The sequence below is a fragment of the Odocoileus virginianus genome, chromosome 10 (assembly GCF_023699985.2).
Source record: "Odocoileus virginianus isolate 20LAN1187 ecotype Illinois chromosome 10, Ovbor_1.2, whole genome shotgun sequence".
NCBI classification, from domain to species: domain Eukaryota; kingdom Metazoa; phylum Chordata; class Mammalia; order Artiodactyla; family Cervidae; genus Odocoileus; species Odocoileus virginianus.
Window position 1 is genome coordinate 53,259,587 of NC_069683.1, and position 18,127 is coordinate 53,277,713.

Consider the following 18,127-nt stretch of genomic DNA (forward strand, 5'->3'; position numbering starts at 1 on the left):
TGTGGACATCAGGGAAAAGTCAAGAGAGAAGAACATGATTCTTTAAGGATGTTTGCCAGGAGGAAAAGAGTAAAACGGGATCTTAGGATTAGGTGATTAAAAGAAAAAAAAAAAAAAAAGGAAGAACCTGAAGGTATATGGTATCTTGAAGCAGCCAGTTAACAAATCAGTATTAGCCATTAGTGGCAGACAATGATGATGGAGAAATAGGTCAGCTTCAACAGGAAAGCATGGAGTTTAGGAACAGGAAAGTGAAAGAGTGAAACCTGTGTCTTAGAAAGGTCACTCTGAACACACTAGAATATGGAACAGAAAAACGAACAACCAGGTAATAATTCAAGTGAGAGAAGATGAAAGCTTAAAATGAAACAGTACAATGAGAAAAGGACAAACTGCAGAAATAAGTCAGAGATGACTGTCATGAGGTAGGCAGTAACAAAGAGAGAGAGTCCAAAAAATCACCCCTGAATGGATGATGACTCTTTAACTGACATGGAAAATACAGGAAGAGCAAATATTGGGAGAAAAGCAAGCAGTTCAGTTTTGAACAAGAGGCTGAGCCATTTGCAAATCATCAGAGTAGAGATGTGTCACAGCCAGCTGGCAAGATACAGGTCTAGGATACAAGAGATGGGTGTGGTGTGGAAAAGAGATGTTTGAAAGTGTCTGTGTGTGACACGAATAGGGATGGCTCTGGGATAACAACACCATCTGCTGAGGACTTACTGTGTGTCGGAAACTGTGCTGGGCACGTCACCAGGATATAAAAATCTATATTTATGAAAAGATATGTATGTACATAATGTGTATATACAGTTGATCCTTGAACAATGTAATTTTATATAAAATATATATATTTATGAAATATACACTTGTGAAATCAAATATCAGACCCGACAGAGACAATCAGAGGGTACAAACAAAACCTTGTGTGCACCAGGATAAAAGGAAAGGAACAGTGACCCCCATAAGAGACTGAGCCAGACCTGCCTTTGAGTGTTTCAGGGTCTCCTGTGGAGGCACGAATCAGCAGTGACCTACCGCGGGACCTGGGAGGCGCAGCAAGTGGCATAAGTCCTCATAGAGAAAGTCACCATTAGCCCCACTTAGAGCTACTGAGCAGATGACACACAACCTGGAGAACAATTATACCAAAGAAGTTCTCGCACTGTTGTAAAAGTTCTAGGACCCAAAACAGATTTCCCAGCTTGGGGATCTGACAACAGAACTGGAAATCCCCGGGAAAACAGACTCTTGGAGGGCACAACAAAACCTTGTGTGCACCAGGACCCAGGAGAAAGGAGCAGTGAACCCAAAAGGGAGTGAGCCAGAATTGCTGGTGAGTGTCTGTGAGTCTTTGGTGGGGGTGTGGGTTAACAGCGACCTGCTGTGGAGTCAGGGGCACTGAATACAACAGTCCTGGGAGCAACTGCATGCTGACATATGTCTTTTTGAAGGAGGTCCCCATTACTGCCATTACCCTTACCACAGTTTGGCCTCAGGCCAAACTACAGGGAGGGAACACAGCCCCACCCATCAGCAGAAAATTGGATTAAAAATTTACTGAGTATTGCCCTGTCTACCAGAGCAAGAACCACATCTAGTCCCTCCCATCAGGAAGATTCCACAAGCCTCTTATCCTCATCCATCAGAAGGCAGACAGAATGAAAGTCAAAATGACAGAAGACTAACCAGACTGTTCACATGGATCACAGCATTGTCTAACTCATGAAACTATGAGCCACGCCATATATGTCAAGGCTATATTTTTGTCCCCTGCTTATTTAACTTATATGCAGAGTACATCATGTGAAATGCCAGGCTGGATGAAGCACAAGCTGAAATCAAGGTTGCTGGGAGAAATATCAATAACCTCAGATATGCAGATGACACCACCCTTATGGCAGAAAGCAAAGAAGAACTAAAGAGCCTCTTGATAAAAGTGAAAGAGGAGAGTGAAAAAGTTGGTTTAAAACTCAGCATTCAGAAAACTAAGATCATGGCATCTGGTCCCATCACTTTATGGCAAATAGATGGGGAAACAATGGAAACTGACAGACTTTATTTTCTTAGGCTCCAATATCACTGCAGATGGTGACTGCAGCCATGAAATTAAAAGACACTTGCTCCTTGGAAGAAAAGTTATGACCAACCTAGACAGCTTATTAAAAAGCAGAGACATTACTTTGCCAACAAAGGTCCATCTAGTCAAAGCTATGGTTTTTCCTGTAGTCATGTAAGGATGTGATAGTAGGACTATAAAGAAAGCTGAGTGCAGAAGAATTGATGCTTTTGAACTGAGGTGTTGGAGAAGACTCTTGAGAGTCCCCTGGACTGCAAGGAGATCCAACCAGTCCATCTTAACAGAAATACTCAATTCTGAATATTCATTGGAAGGATTGATGCTGAAGCTGAAGCTCTAATTCTTTGGTCACCTGATGTGAAACCTGACTCATTTGAAAAGACCCTGATGCTGGGAAAGATTGAAGTTGGGAGGAGAAGAGGATGACTGAGGATGAGATGGTTGATGGCATCACCGACTCAGTGGACATGAGTTTGAGTAGGCTCTGGGAGTTGGTGATAGACAGGGAGCCTGGCATGTTGCAGTCCATGGGGTCACAAAGAGTCAGACATGAGTGAGCTACTGAACTGAACTGAACTGAATGTAGGGCCACCAAAGACAGATGTGTCTTGATGGAGAGTTCTGCAAAACATGTCCTCAGTAGAAGGGAACAGCAAACCACTTCAGCATTCTTGCCTTGAGAACCCCACGTACAGTATGCAAAGGCAAAAGATATAACACAGAAAGATGAACTCCCCAGGTTGGCAGGTGCCCAATATATTACTGGAGAAGAGCAGAGAAATAGCTCCAAAAGGAATGAAGAAGCTGAGCGAAAGCAGAAACTACACCCAGCTGTGGATGTGTCTGGTGGTGAAACTAAGGTCCGATGCTGTAAAGAACAAATTGCATAGAAACCTGGAATGTTAGGTCCGTGAATCAAGATAAATTGGAAGTGGTCAAATAGGAGATGGCAAGAGTGAACATCAACATTTTAGGAATACGTGAATTAAAACGGACCAGAATGGGCAAATTTAATTCAGATGGCCATTGTATCTGCTACTATGGGCAAGAATCCCTTAGAACAGATGGAGTAGCCCTCATAGTCAACAAAAGAGTCCAAAATGCAGTACTGTCAAAAACGACAGAAAGATCTCGGTTCAATTCCAAGGCAAACCATTTAATATTAGAGTAATCCAAGTCCATGCCCCAACCACTAATGCTGAAGAAACAGAAACAGAATGGTTCTATGAGGATCTACAACTAACACCAAAAAAAAGATGTCCTTTCCATCACAGGAGACTGGAATGCAAAAGTAAGAAGTCAAGAGATACCTGGAGTGACAGGCAAATTGGGCCTTGGAGTACAACATGAAGCATGGCAAAAACTAACAGACTTTTGCCAAGAGAACACACTGATCATAGCAAACACCCTCCTCCAACAACAGAAGAGATGACTCTACACATGGACATCACCAGATGGTCAACACCAAAATCAGATTGATTATATTCTTTGCAGTCAAAGATGGAGAAGCTCTATTCAGTCAGCAAAACAAGACCTGGAGCTGAATGTGGCTCAGATCATGAACTCCTTATTGCAAAATTCAGGCTTAAGTTGAAGAAAGGAGGGAAAACCACAAGTCCCTAAGGTATAACCTAAATCAAATCCCTTATTATATAGTGGTAGTAACAAATGGATTCAAGGGATTAGATCTGATAGAGTGCCTGAAGAACTATGGATGCAGGTTTGTGATATTGTACAAGAGGCAGTGATCAAAACCATCCTCAAAAATAAAAAGAAATGCAAAAAGGCAAAATGGTCGTCTGAGAAGGCTTTACAAACAGCTGAGAAAATAAGAGAAGCAAAAGGTAGAGGAGAAAAGGAAAGATATACCCATCTGAATGCAAAGTTCCAAAGAATAGCAAGGAGAGATAAGAAAGCCTTTCTCAGCGATCAATGCAAAGAAATGGAGGAAAACAACAAACGTTAAAGACTAGTGATCTCTTCAGGAAAATTAGAGATACCAGAGGAATATGGGCTTCCCTTGTGGCTCAGATGGTAAAGAATCTGCCTGCAATGTGGGAGACCTGGGTTTGATCCCTGGGTTGGGAAGATCCCCTGGAGAAGGGAAAGGATACCCAATCCAGTATTCTGGCCTGGAGAATTCCATGGACTCTATAGTCCATAGGGTCCCAAAGAGTCAGACACGACTGAGTGACTTTCACTCCAGTTCACTTCAAGTGAATATTTCATATAAAGATGGGCATAATAAAAGACAGAAGTGGTATGGGCCTAACAGAAACAGAAGACATTAAGAAGTGGCAAGGATACATAGAAGAACTGTACAAAAAAGATCTTAATGACCCAGATAACCACAATGGTGTGATCACTCACTTAGAACCAAACATTTGGAGAGTGAAGTCAAGTGGGCCTTAGGAGGCATCACTATGAACAAAGCTAGTGGAGGTGATAGAATTCCAGCTGAACTATTTCAAATCCTAAAAGAAAGTGCTGCACTCAATATGCCAGCAAATTTGGAAAACTCAGCAGTGGCTACAGGACTGGAAAAGGTCAGTTTTCATTCCAGTCCCAAAGAAAGGCAATGCCAAAGAATGTTCAAATACTGCACAAATGTATTCATTTCACATGCTAGCAAAGTAATGATCAAAATTTTCCAAGCTAGGCTCCAACAATACATGAATCAAGAACTTCCAGATGTTCAAGCTGGATTTACAAGAGGCAGAGGAAACAGAGATCAAATTGCCAACATCCATTGAATCATAGGAAAAGCAAGAGAATTCCAAGAAAACATCTACTCTACTTCATTGACTATTCTAAATCCTTTGACTGTGTGGTTCACAGCAAACTGCGGAAAATTCCTGAAGCAATGGGAATACCAGACCACCTTGCCTGCCTCCTGAGAAACCTGTATACAGGTCAAGAAGAAACAGTTAGAACTGGACATGGAACAACACACTGGTTCAAAATTGGGAAAGGAGTACATCAAGGCTGTATATTGTCACCCTGCTTACTTAACTTATATTCAGAGTACATCATGCGAAATGCTGGCCTGGATAAAGCACAAGCTGGAATCAAGATTGCCGGGAGAAATATCAGTAACCTCAGATACGCAAATGACACCACCCTCATGGCAGAAAGTGAAGAGGAACTAAAAGCCTCTTGATGAAAGTGAAAGAGAAGAGTGAAAAACCTGGCTTAAAACTCAATATTCAAAAAACAAAGATCATGGCAACCAGTCCCATCACTTCATGGCAAATAGATGGGGAAACAATGGAAACAGGGACAGATTTCATTTTCTTGGGCTCCAAAATCACTGCAGATGGTGACTACAGCCATGAAATTAAAAGATGCTTGCTCCTTGGAAGAAAAGCTATGACCAAACTAGACAACATATTGAAAAGCAGAGAACTGCTTTGCCAACAGAGGTTCGTCTAGTCATAGCTATAGTTTTTTCCAGTCATGTATGGATGTGAGAGTTGGACCATAAGGAAAACTGAGCACTGAAGAATTGATGCTTTTGAACTGTGGTGCTGAAGACTCTTGAGAGTCCCTTGGACTGCAAGGAAATCAAACCAGTCCATTCTAAAGGCCATCAACACTGAATATTTATTGGAAGGATGGATGCTGAAGCTGAAGCTCCAATACTTTGGTCACCTAGTGCAAAAAGCCGACTCATTTGAAAAGACCCTGGTGTTGAGAAAGATTGAAGGCAGGAGGAGAAGTGGACGACCGAGGATGAGATGGTTGGATGGCATCACTGACTCACTGCTCCTGGAGATGGTGAAGGACAGAGAAGCCTGGCATGCTGCAGTCCATTGGGTCACAAAAGTTGGACACGACTGAGCAACTGAACAACAATAATACTTATGAAAAGATATATATGTATATATACATATATATAATGTGTGTGTATACAGTTGACCCTTGAACAACATAAGTTTGTTTTGTATGGATCCAGTTATACACAGATTTTTGCTGACAAAGGTCTGTATAGTCAAAGCTATGGTTTTTCTAGTAGTGTTGTATGGATGTGAGAGCTGGACCATAAAGGAAGTTGAGCAGTGAAGAATTGATGCTTTTGAACTGTGGTGTTGGAGAAAGTTCTTGAGAGTCCCTTGGACTGCAAGGAGATCAAACCAGTCAATCCTAAAGGAAGTCAATCCTGAATATTCATTGGAAGGACTGATGCTGAAGTTGAAGCTCCAATACTTTGGCCACCTGATGTGAAGAGCTGACTCATTGGAAGAGACCCTGATGCTGGGAAAGATTGAAGGCAGGAAGAGAAGGGGACGACAGAGGATGAGATGGTTGGGTGGCATCACTGGTTTGATTGACATGAGTTTGAGGAAGGCCTGGGAGTTGGTGATGAACAGGGAAGCCTGGCAAGCTGCAGTTCATGAGGTCACAAAGAGTCAAGACACGACTGAGTGACTAAACTGAACTGGACTGAAATACTGTAGTAAACTATACAATCTGCAGTTGGTTGATAAAAACCCACAGATGTGACAGATCCATGGGTACAAAAGGTTGACTGTAAGTTATAGACAGTTTTCCACTGTGCAGAGGTTTGGCATGCCTAACCCCTGTGTTGTTCAAGGGTCAAATATATAAGTCCCCTGACCCAACATTGATTACAGATGTGGAACTACTATCACCATAGTATAGATGTCGAAACCAAGGTTCACAGCAACAACAAATCAAGGTCATAGGACAGGCACATGGCAGAACAAGGATCTCAGCCCAGTGCTGACTCCACATCCTGGAATCTACAAAAATAAGGTGAACTAGAAGTTACTTATCAGGAAGAGGAATGGGGAAAGAGGGCATTGAAGGGAAAGAAGAGAAAGAAAATGCACTAAGTGTTCATTCCTGTCAGCCACTGAGTGAAGCCCTTTATAGGCATTATCTCCTTTAATCCTCATATTCAGTCATTAAAATCAGTATTATTAGTTCCATTTTTCATATGGGAAAACTTGCTCAAGATTATAGTGCTGATACATGGTGAACATGGAATCTGAACCCACTCCATCTTACTTAAAGAATATACTATTTCTACTATAGCAAAGAAAGCACACAATGAGAGAAAAGGAAGGAATACTCAGGTCAGGGACTGGGGTACATCAACACTGAAGGGACAAGTGAAGTATAGTGAACAGCAAAAAATTATTTTAGAACATACAATCAGAGGGACAGGAGAAGAATCAGGAAAGTGTTATGTGGGAATCCAGGACCAGAGAATGTTAGGACATTGATAAGAAGGTCAAATGTTGTAGAAAAGTGGACTGAGGACTGGAAAACCCATTTCACTTAACACATAAGGCTTTGGCGACCTTTTTGAGAACTGATACCACTTCCCTGGTGGCTCAGCAGTAAAAGAATCCGCCTGCAAGGTAGGAACAGCAGGACATGCAGGTTTGATCCCTGGGTCAGGAAGATCCCTTGGAGGAAGGCATGAAAAAACACTCCAGTAATCTTACCTGGAGAATCCCATGGACAGAGGAGCCTGGCGGGCTACAGTCCATAGGGTCACAAAGAGTCAGACATGACTGAAGCAACTTAGCACACATGCATGCACTGTAGCATGGAGGGGTGAAAAGTTAGATGGAAGTGAACTGAGAAGACCTCAGGAAGCAGGAAAACAGAAAGAGTGAGGGGAGGAGATAGGGTACTAGTTGGAGAAGAAGGTGCGAAGGAATGAGGGGATTTCAGGCTGAGAGGACACTTGCAGGCTGAGATGAGGGATTAGTGAAGGAGAACAGATACAAAGGGAGGGCAGGAATGATGCGGCGAGGTTTCAGAGGAGGGGGAGAAGACTCTTCCTGCTCCGATGACAGGCAGGAGTAACTCTGCAGAACTAGGGAGGTGAGGAAGAGGGCAGTTGAAGGAGCTCAAATTCCATTGCCCCTCTATCCATAATGAAGTGGGCAGGTCTGTCTGTTGACAGTCAAAGACACAGGGAGAATGAAGGAAGTTTCGGGAAAGGGACCCCGTGGGAAGCTGGAAAGAGCTAAAGACTTCCTGGAAGCACCAAAGACTCAGATGGGGCTGGAAATCATAATTCTGTCATTGAATCAATCTGTTAGGTTATGTGATTTCCTCTAGAAATGCTTAGCAGGCCTGGACACTGAGCAGAGGAAACCAGAAATAGGCTAATGTAGGACCAGAAATGGTCAGAGGCAGGTAGCTCACCAGGGCAAAGGTAGAGAGGATGGTGGCAGTAAGGGTGTATGTGAAGGAATCTATAGAAATCTATAGATAGTGGAATCTATACCAGGGAGAAGAAACTAAAGGAAAGTTAATAAACTGAAAAGATGGAGAAGAGTAAGACGAGAACATGAAACAATTAAAGGTAAGTTTCACAGGAATGGAGGGGTGTGGAAATTGGGGTTTTGAGAAGAGAGTAGAGTTTCAGAGTTCAAGGTTTCAGGGGTAGGCAATTCTGTGGAATAAGCTTCAGATGTGGGCTGAACAACCAAGCAGAGCGATTCTTGTTTACAGGTTAAGAGTCGTGTTTGCTTCAGGTCTCCACCACTCCCTTCAAATAAGTTGGGAATCTCAAGATGGTGGAGTAGAAGGACATTCATTCACCCCTTATTGTGAGAGCACCAAATCACAACTGACTTGTAAACAACCATCAGTAGAAAAATGCTGGAAGCTACCAAAAAAGATACCCTCCACACAAAGACAAAGGAGACGCCACAGGGAAGCAGTAGGGAGGGCACAACTTGATGGACTCAATCTCATGCCCACAGGGTGTGGGACCCACAAACTGGAAAACGGTCATACCACAGAAGTTCCCCCACTGGAGGGCAGGTTCTGAGCCCTGAGTCCAGCAACGGGAAGAGAAGTCACTAGAATCGGCTTTGAAAGCCAGTGGGATTTGATTGTTGGACCACCACAGGACTGGAGGAAACAGAAACTCTGCTCTTGAAGGGCACAGGCAAATTCTTGAGTGTTCCAGGACCCATGGGAAAAAAGCAGTGATCCCACAAGAGACTGGGCCAGACTTATCTGCCAGTACTGGAGGGTCTCCTGCAGAGGTGGTGGATCAGGCAACTGTGGGGACGAAGACACTGGCAGCAGTAGTCCTGGGAAGTGCTCACTGGCATGAGCCCTCTTGAAGGCCTCTGTCACCTAAGAGTAATTGCTTACCTAATTGCTTCAGCTTTGCAACAAATGCTGAAGGACCAGCTTTGCAACAAATGCTAAAGAACTCCTCTAGGCAAGGACGAGATCAGCATCTTAAAAAAACTTTGTCACATATAGATTGCTATATCAAAACCTCATGGGAATAGCAAACCCAAAAACTACAACAGAGTCACACTCAGAGAAAGCAACCCAAACACAACACTAAAAATGGTCATCAAACCACAGGAGAAGAGATGCTGCTGCTGCTGCTAAATCACTTCAGTCGTGTCTGACTCTGTGCGACCCCATAGATAGCAGCCTGCCAGGCTTCCCCGTCCCTGGGACTGCTCCAGGCAAGAACACTGGAGTGGGTTGCCATTTCCTTCTCCCATGCATGAAAGTGAAAAGTGAAAGTGAAGACGCTCAGTCATGTCCGACCCTTAGCGACAATATAGTAATTATCCTCCAATTAAAATAAATAAATAAATAAAAAGAGGTGCAGACTACCAGGTATAAAATGAATACAATACAGGGATATAATGGACAGCATGGGGAATATTGTCAGTCTTTTATAATAACTTTAAGTGGAGTGTAATCTATAAAAATATTGAATCACTATGTTGTATATCTAAAAGTAATAAAACTTTGTAAATCAACTATACATCAATAAAAAATTTAAAATATATATATATATATATATATGGTCATCTCAATAGATGCAGAAAAGTTTTTGACAAAATTCAGCACTGATTTATGGTAAAAATTCTCCAGAAAGTGGGCATACAAGGAACCTACCTCAACATAATAAAAGCCATATATGACAAACCTACAGCTAACATCATAATCCACAGTGAACAGCAGAAGGCATTTCCTCTAAGATCAGGAACAAGACAAGGATGTCCATGCTTACCACTCTCATTGAACATAGTTTTGGAAGTCCTAGCTATGGCAATCAGAGAAGAAAAAGAAATAAAAGGAATCCAAATTGCAGAAGAAGAGGTTAAACTGTCACTGTTTGCAGATGACATGATACCATACATAGAAGGCCCTAAAGATGCTACCAGAAAACGACTAGAGCTCATCAGTGAATTTCGTAAAGTTGCAGGTTACAAAATTAACACACAAATCTGTTGCATTTCTATACACTAAAAACGAAAGACCAGAAAGAGAAATTAAGGAAACAATCCCATTTACTACTGCATTAAAAAGAATATGGTTAACGATAACCCTGTAGGCGAAACAGCAAAAGAGACACAGATGCATTGAACAGTCTTTTGGACTCTGTGGGAGAGGGCGAGGGCAGGATGATTTGAGAGAATGGCATTGAAACATGTAAATTATCATATGTGAAACGAATCACCAGTCCAGGTTCGATGCATGATACATGTACACCCATGGTGGATTCAACTCAATGTATGGCAAAACCAATACAATATTGTAAAGTAAAAAAAAAAAAAATAAAGTGTCTAGGAATAAACTTACTTAGGGAGACAAAAGACCTGTCATCTGAAACTATAAGACACTGATGAAAGAAATAAAAAATGACACAAACTGATGGAGATATATCTTGACCTTGAATTGGAAGAATTAATATTACCAAAATGACTATACTACTTAAGACAACCTACAGGTTCAATGCAATCCTTATCAAATTATCAATGACATTTTTATAGAACTAATATAAAAAATATTAAAATTAGTTTGGAGACACAAAAGACCTTGAATAGCCAAAGCAATGGAGAAGGCAATGGCAACCCACTCCAGTACTCTCGCCTGGAAAATCCCATGGACAGAGGAGCCTGGTAGTCTGCAGTTCACGGGGTCGTGAAGAGTCAGACAGGACTGAGCAACTTCACTTTCACTTTTCACTTTCATGCATTGGAGAAGGAAATGGCAACCCACTCCAGTGTTATTGCCTGGAGAATCCCAGGGATGGGGGAGCCTGGTGGGCTGCCATCTATGGGGTCGCACAGAGTTGGACACGACTGAAGTGACTTAGCAGCAGCAGCTGCCAAAGCAACCTTGGGAAAGAAAAATAAAGCTGGAGGAATCAGGCTCCCTGGTTTCAGATTATACTTCAAAGCTATAGTCATCAAAACTGTATAGTACTGGCACAAAAATAGAAATATGATCAATGGAACAGGACAGAAAGCCCAGAAATAGATCCACTCACCTCTGGTCAGTTAATCTACAGCAAAGGAGGCAAGACTGTACAATGGTGGAAAGATAGTCTCTTCAATAAATGGTGCTGGGAAAACTGGACAGCTACATGTAAAAAAATGAAATTAGGACATTCTTTAACACCATACACAAAAATAAGCTCAAAATGGGTTAAAGATCTAAATGTGAGATCAGAGCCTATAAAACTCTTAGAGGAAAATATAGGCAGAACACTCTCTGACATAAATTATATTAATATTTTTTTCAATCCATCTCCCAGAGTCATGGAAATAAAAACAAAAATAAACAAATGAGACCAAATTAAATGTTTTTTCACAGCAAATGAAACCATAAATAACATGAAAAGATTCAGAGAAAATATTTGTAAATTATGTGACCAGCATGGGATTAGTCTCCAAAATTTACAAACAGCTCATGTAGCTTAATATCATCAAAACAAACAACCCAATCAAAAATTGAGCAGAATACATAAATAGACATTTCTCCAAAGAAGACAAACAGATGGCCAAGAAGCACATGAAAAGATATTCAACATCACTAATTGTTAGAGAAATACAAATTAAAACCACAATGAGATACCCTCTCACATCAGTCAGAATGGCCATCATCAAAAAGACTACAAACAAGAAATTCTAGACAGAGTGTGGAGAAAAGGGAGCCCTCCTATACTGTTGGTGGAAATATAAATTGATAAAGCCACTATGGAAAACAGTACGTAGGTTCCCTAAAAAGCTGAAAATACAGCTACCATATGACCCAGCAATCCTTTCTGGGCATATGTCCAGAGAAAAACACGGTCCAAAAAGATACTTGCACCCCAATGTTCATTGTAGCATTGTTTACAATAGCCAAGACATTAGGAAGTAGCCTAAATGTCCATCAACAAGTGAATGGATTAAGAAGATGTGGCACATATATACAGTGAAATATTTCTCAGCCATTAAAAAGAATGAAATAATGCCATCTGTAGCAATATGGATGACACAGAGATTGTCATACTGAATGAATTAACTCAGAAATATCTATGTATCATTTATATATGGAATCTAAAAAGAAATTGTACAAATCAACTTATTTCAAAGCAGAAACAGATTCACAGATTTAGAGAAGGAACTCATGGTTACCCAGGGAAAGTGTGGGTGGGAAGGGTAGTTAGGGAGTTTGAGATTAACATGTACAAACTGCTATGCTTAAAATGGATAACCAACAAGGACCTACTGTATAGCACAGGGAACTCTGCTCAGTATTATGTAACAACCTAAATGGAAAAAGAATTTGGAAAAGAACATACACATGCATGGAGGCTTCCCTGGTGGCTCAGTGGTAAAGAATCCGCCTGCAATGCACAAGATGCAGGAGATGTGGGTTCAATCCCTGTGTCAGGAAGATCTCCTGGAGGAAGAAATGACCACCCACTCCAGTATTCTTGCCTGGGAAATCCCATGGACAGAGGAGCCTGGTGGGCTATAGTCCATGGGGTTGCAAAGAACTGGACATGACTTAGTGAGTAAACACAACCATTTAGCAACTATATACCATGTATATATATAATTGAATCACTTTGCTGTACATCTGAAACTATCACAATATTGTCAATTGACTGTACTCCCATATAAAATAAAAAGTCTAAAAACAAAGAAATGCCCCCCAAATATTTGCAAGTAAATTCTATCGAAAAGATATATATGAAAGAGACTTGGGGATCCACAAAAGAGAAAGCTGTATATTATGATAACTGATGATGCCTTTTATAAATAAAAAAGGGAAACATTCTCCCATGAAAATCAATCAATCAATCAATCAAAGTTGCAAGCCAGTCACTAAACTAAGCCTCAGTTTTCCACCTCTTTAATTTGAAGATATCTGTACTTCTCACCCAGGGGTCAGGCAAGATTTTGTTCTTGCTATACATGCCTAATGCTGGCTCTGAAAAATATTGATTTGAAGGCAAAGTAGATACTTACAAGGACCAACCAATTACACCACCCACTTTCCTTCCCCCACAAAGATCTTTCTGCTGTTTGGTTTACTGACCAGAGCCACTTCTGCGGCAAATGAAATGCCATGTGCTTTTTGTAAGAGGCTGTGACCCTCTGGGAGGTGGACTAGTACTTTTACTTTTCTTTTTCCTCCTCCTCCTTCTTTATGCTTCATGGTCTTTTTTTCCAATTATAAATTTCATGAAATCCAGATAAAATAGGGAAAAGAAGAACTTCTCTGTTAGGGATAAAGGGGGCGGGGGAGATTCATAAACCAGTAATTTTCTTTCTCTCTACCTCCAAATCAGCTCTCTACCCTCCCAGTCCCCCAACCATTGCCCTAAGTATTTAAAATAATTTCTCAAGGGCTTCTTGCAGCAGCTGATTGGGGAGGGATAGGGTGGTAGAAGAATATTGTATTTTGTTTCCTTCTAGCACTGTCATTTTATAAGTCTAATACTCAGTGAAAACAAGATGCAACAGATTCAGAAAATTAAAGTATCTGAGTTATTAAGAAATATATCTTAAACATGCCCTAATTCTTGATTTGTTTCTAACAACAGGTGGAAAAGCACAGTATGGCCATGACCAGATTCCCACCAGGCCCATAGGAATATAACTAATAAAAGGTAGAACAGGTAGCTGCCAAGCTTGGGGAAAGGGAGAATGAGGAGTTACTGTTTAATGGATACGGGTTTCAGTTTTGCAAGATGAAAAGTAGATGGATGGTGGCACATCAGTGTGGATATCCTTAATGCTACTGAACTGTACAATCAAAAAATAGTTGGCAAATTTTAGATGGTAAATGTTATGTATATTTTACCACATTTTTTTAGAAAGTTACCTGGAATACCATCCAGCCATTAAAAGTAAGTCATTCACGTCCATCATTTAAAAGTGGACATATAATTTCCAAATACATAGCATTTTTAAAGTGTCTTTGATTTCAATTTCTCATATTTATATTAATTTCTCATTTAAATGCTTTCTTTGCTTCAGTCACCCTCTGTGATTTTTCAGTCTTTTAGCTTTATTAAGACTTTCAATGACTAAGTCAAAGATTCATGAAATGTCACATTGCACTTGAAAATAGGTGGGTTATTTTCAAATATCTTTTGATATTGATTTCCAACATAATTCCACAATGATAAGAGAACAAACTCTATATGATTTCAGTACCTTTAGACCATGAAATTTTTGTGTCTTGTTTTATGTCCCTGGATATGTTCCAGTGTCTCCTGGTTCATAGTCCATGGAAACTTGAATAGAATTTGTATCCTGCTACTGTGTGAAAATTGTATAAATCTTAATTATGCTGAACTTATTCATTGTGCTTTTCAGGTCTACTATATCTTCCACTTTTCTGTCTATTCTATTAATTTTTTGAGAGCTTGATATGAAACTCCAACTAAAAATCTTAATTTATCTATTTAAAAAAAATAATTGTAATATATAGTGGAACTATATGTAACTTTGTTCTGTATTTTCCAAGTCTCTTATAAATGTGTTATCATATGCTCATAATTTTAAAAATAAAAAATTAAACATGAATAAATTAAATACAAGAAAGTTTTTAAATAAAGGTTACATTTAGATAGTCACCAAAAAAGTAAATCATTCAGATTTTGTAGCAACACAGGTGAAAAGCCTTAAGACTTTTGTATGAAATTTTTAAAATAAAGACAAAAAATTCAGTTAATATATAAAATATATTTTTTTAAAAACTTATACAACTCAATAGCAAAAAAACACATAAACCTGTTTTTAAAGTGGGCCAAAGATCTAAATAGACATTTTACAAAAAAGACATACAGATGGTCAACAGGTATACAAACAGATGCTCAACATCACTAATCATCAGGGAAATGAAAATCAAAACTACAGTGACATACCACATCACACCTATTAGAATGGTTATTGTCAAAAAGACAAGAAATAACAAGTGTTGGGGAGCATGTGGAGAAAAGAGAACACTCACATATTGTTGGTGAAAACATAAATTAGTATCAGTTCAGTTCAGTCACTCAGTCGTGTCTGACTCTTTGTGACCCCATGAATCGCAGCACGCCAGGCCTCCCTGTCCATCAGAAACTCCCGGAGTGTGCACTGTTATGCCCGATGTCCGAATCCCCGAGCGGGAAGAGAGAAGGCTACCAAGACAATGCAACTCGCAAAAAGGGAAGTTTATTACTGACTCGAATCAGGGCTCCTGCTGCATCCAACGCAGTGGTGCAGGGTCAGAGAGCCCTGAGCCCCAGCTGTTACACCAATTTATAGGGTGAACATAGGCAGTTGGTAGCTGGCTTAAGCGGATTGGTTACATGTTTGCAAAGCAATTTTATTGGTCCAAACTTTCGCAGGCTTTTGTTCAAACTTAGGCGTTCGCGGGCTTTTCAGCTTTCCCTTGATAAGTTCCCTTTGTTCCCTTTTGGGCGCCTGCTGACTGGCTGGCTCCAGGCGGCCTGATGGGGGTAGGGAATCTTACCATTTCAGGGGAAATCGAAACTTAGGTCCAGGCCGCCTGTCATAGTGTTAGCCCTGGCAGCCTCACATGCACTACCAAAACCACAAAAAATAGAGGATCCTCATAAAATTAAAAATAGAACTACCATATGATCCACTGGATATTAATTCAAAGAAATAAAAAACACTAGCTCATAAAAGATGCATGCACCCTCATGTTAACTGCAGCATTATTTATAATAGCTGAGATATGGAAACAGCCTAAGTGCCTATATATATATATATATATATATATATACACATACACACACACACACACAATGGAATACTACTCAACCATAAAAAAGAAGGAAATGTTGCCATTTGCAACATGAGTAGAGTTTGAGGGCATTATCCTAAGTGAAATAAGTCAGAAAGACAAATACCATATGATTTCACTTCTATGTAGAATTGAGAGGGTAACAGACAGGAAGGCCAGGGGTCTCCAAACAGAGGAAATAGGCTGCAAGTGTCAGACATTTTTATCTCTCTTAAGCTGCAGGAGGAAACAAACTAATGATGTTTTTTTACCCCCCTTCTCTATACAAATTTAAAAGGAGGTTTCTCTTAAAATACTGTGTTGCCATAATGACACCTGGTTTCACCTGAAGTTAACTATTCTCAAACCTTGAGTTAATCAATGCATTTTTCTTATGGAAATGTTTGTCTTAAGCTATGTTAATGTACTATGCATTTACCCCAGACTCTGTCTTCAAGTCCTTCTAGCCTAATGGCTCAGAACCTACTTGACAAACCAGTATGTTATACTCAGACATTGTTCCCCTAATCTGTGTAAATGAAACTATTTGTATGGTAATCTGCCCTTCTACAAGATTCAAGTCAATTGTTTTATGGCCCAGGATGAATCATATGGTGCCAAGATTATCCCAAAACACATCTTATGGATGAGGGGCCTGGTGCCATTCTGAGTTTTAAGACATTCCTTCTTTCATTAACAGACTGCTAGTGACTATATAACATCCAGCTGAAGACTAGCAGGGGGGTACTCTTTCTGCCTGCTTCTGATGCCTATGTCAGAAGCTTTCTCTATCTCCTTTATACTTTAATAAAACTTTATTACACAAAAGCTCTGAGTGATCAAGCCTCATCTCTGGCCCCAGATTGAATTCTTCTCCTCCGGAGGCCAAGAATCCCAGAGTCTTTTCGTGGGTCAGCAACAACCTTTCAGAATCTTAAAGATTAAATCATAAAGATTAAAAAGAAAGAAAGAAAAATAAGCTCACAGACACAGAGAATAAGTTGGTGGTTGCAAGAGATTGGTTATTGCAAGAGGTAAATGGGATGAAAATTTATTTCCAGTTATAAAATAAATAAGGGATGTAAAGTACAGAGTCAGAATATAGTTAATAAAACTGTATTGCATATTTGAAAGTTGCTAACAGTAAAACTTTGGTTTCCTAGGTGGCTCTAGTGGTAAAGAACCTCCCTGCCAATAGAGGAGACATAAGAGAAGCAGGTTCGATCCCTGGGTCAGAAAGATCCCCTGGAGGAGGGCATGGCAACCCACTCCAGTATTCTTGCCCGGAGAATCCCATGGACAGAGGAGCCTTGTAGGCTGCAGTCCATAGGGTCACAAAAAGTCAGACACAATTGAAACAACTTACCATGCAGCATGTACAACAGTAAATCTTAAAACTTCTCATCATAAGAAAAACAAATTTTTGTTAACATGTATGGTTATGAATGTTAACTAGACTTGTGATGATAATTTCACAATATATACAAATATTGAATCATTATGTTGTACACCTGAAACTAATGTCAATTATACCTCACTAAAAATTTTTTTCATGTGATTATAATTATTTAAAACAAATCTATAGAGATGGGGGAAAGATCAGCAGGAAATATGTCAAAGTGCTAATGGAGGATGTGGTACACACTTTTCCCTCACTTGGTTCTATATTTCAAAAAGTTTAATACAGGTAAAAACTTTCACAATAAAAAAAAAAGTCTCTAAAATTTTTAAATGTTTAAAGCAAAGTAGATTTCTTTCTGACCACAATGGTTTCTGCACATCACTTCATGTCCCTAGTAGTCACACAGAGAAATGATACACCAATGAGTTGCTGGGCTTCTCATTTACTTACATGTAAGTATTCGCTGCTATTTAACTACAGAGTACTATCCTAGATACAGGGGATACGGGTTGATCAAGAAAAGGTCCCTTCCATTATGAAACTGCCATATAGTGAGAAAAACAGCTAATACATAAGTAAATAAGCAAAAATATACT

The 18,127-nt window shown here is 40.0% G+C and overlaps 1 protein-coding gene across 1 annotated transcript in view; it reads right to left on the reverse strand.

Moving 5' to 3' along the window:
- The window catches only part of BCO2 (beta-carotene oxygenase 2), a 69,842-nt gene that overhangs the window by 40,615 nt on the left and 11,100 nt on the right, over window positions 1–18,127 (reverse strand). The window lies entirely within an intron of this gene.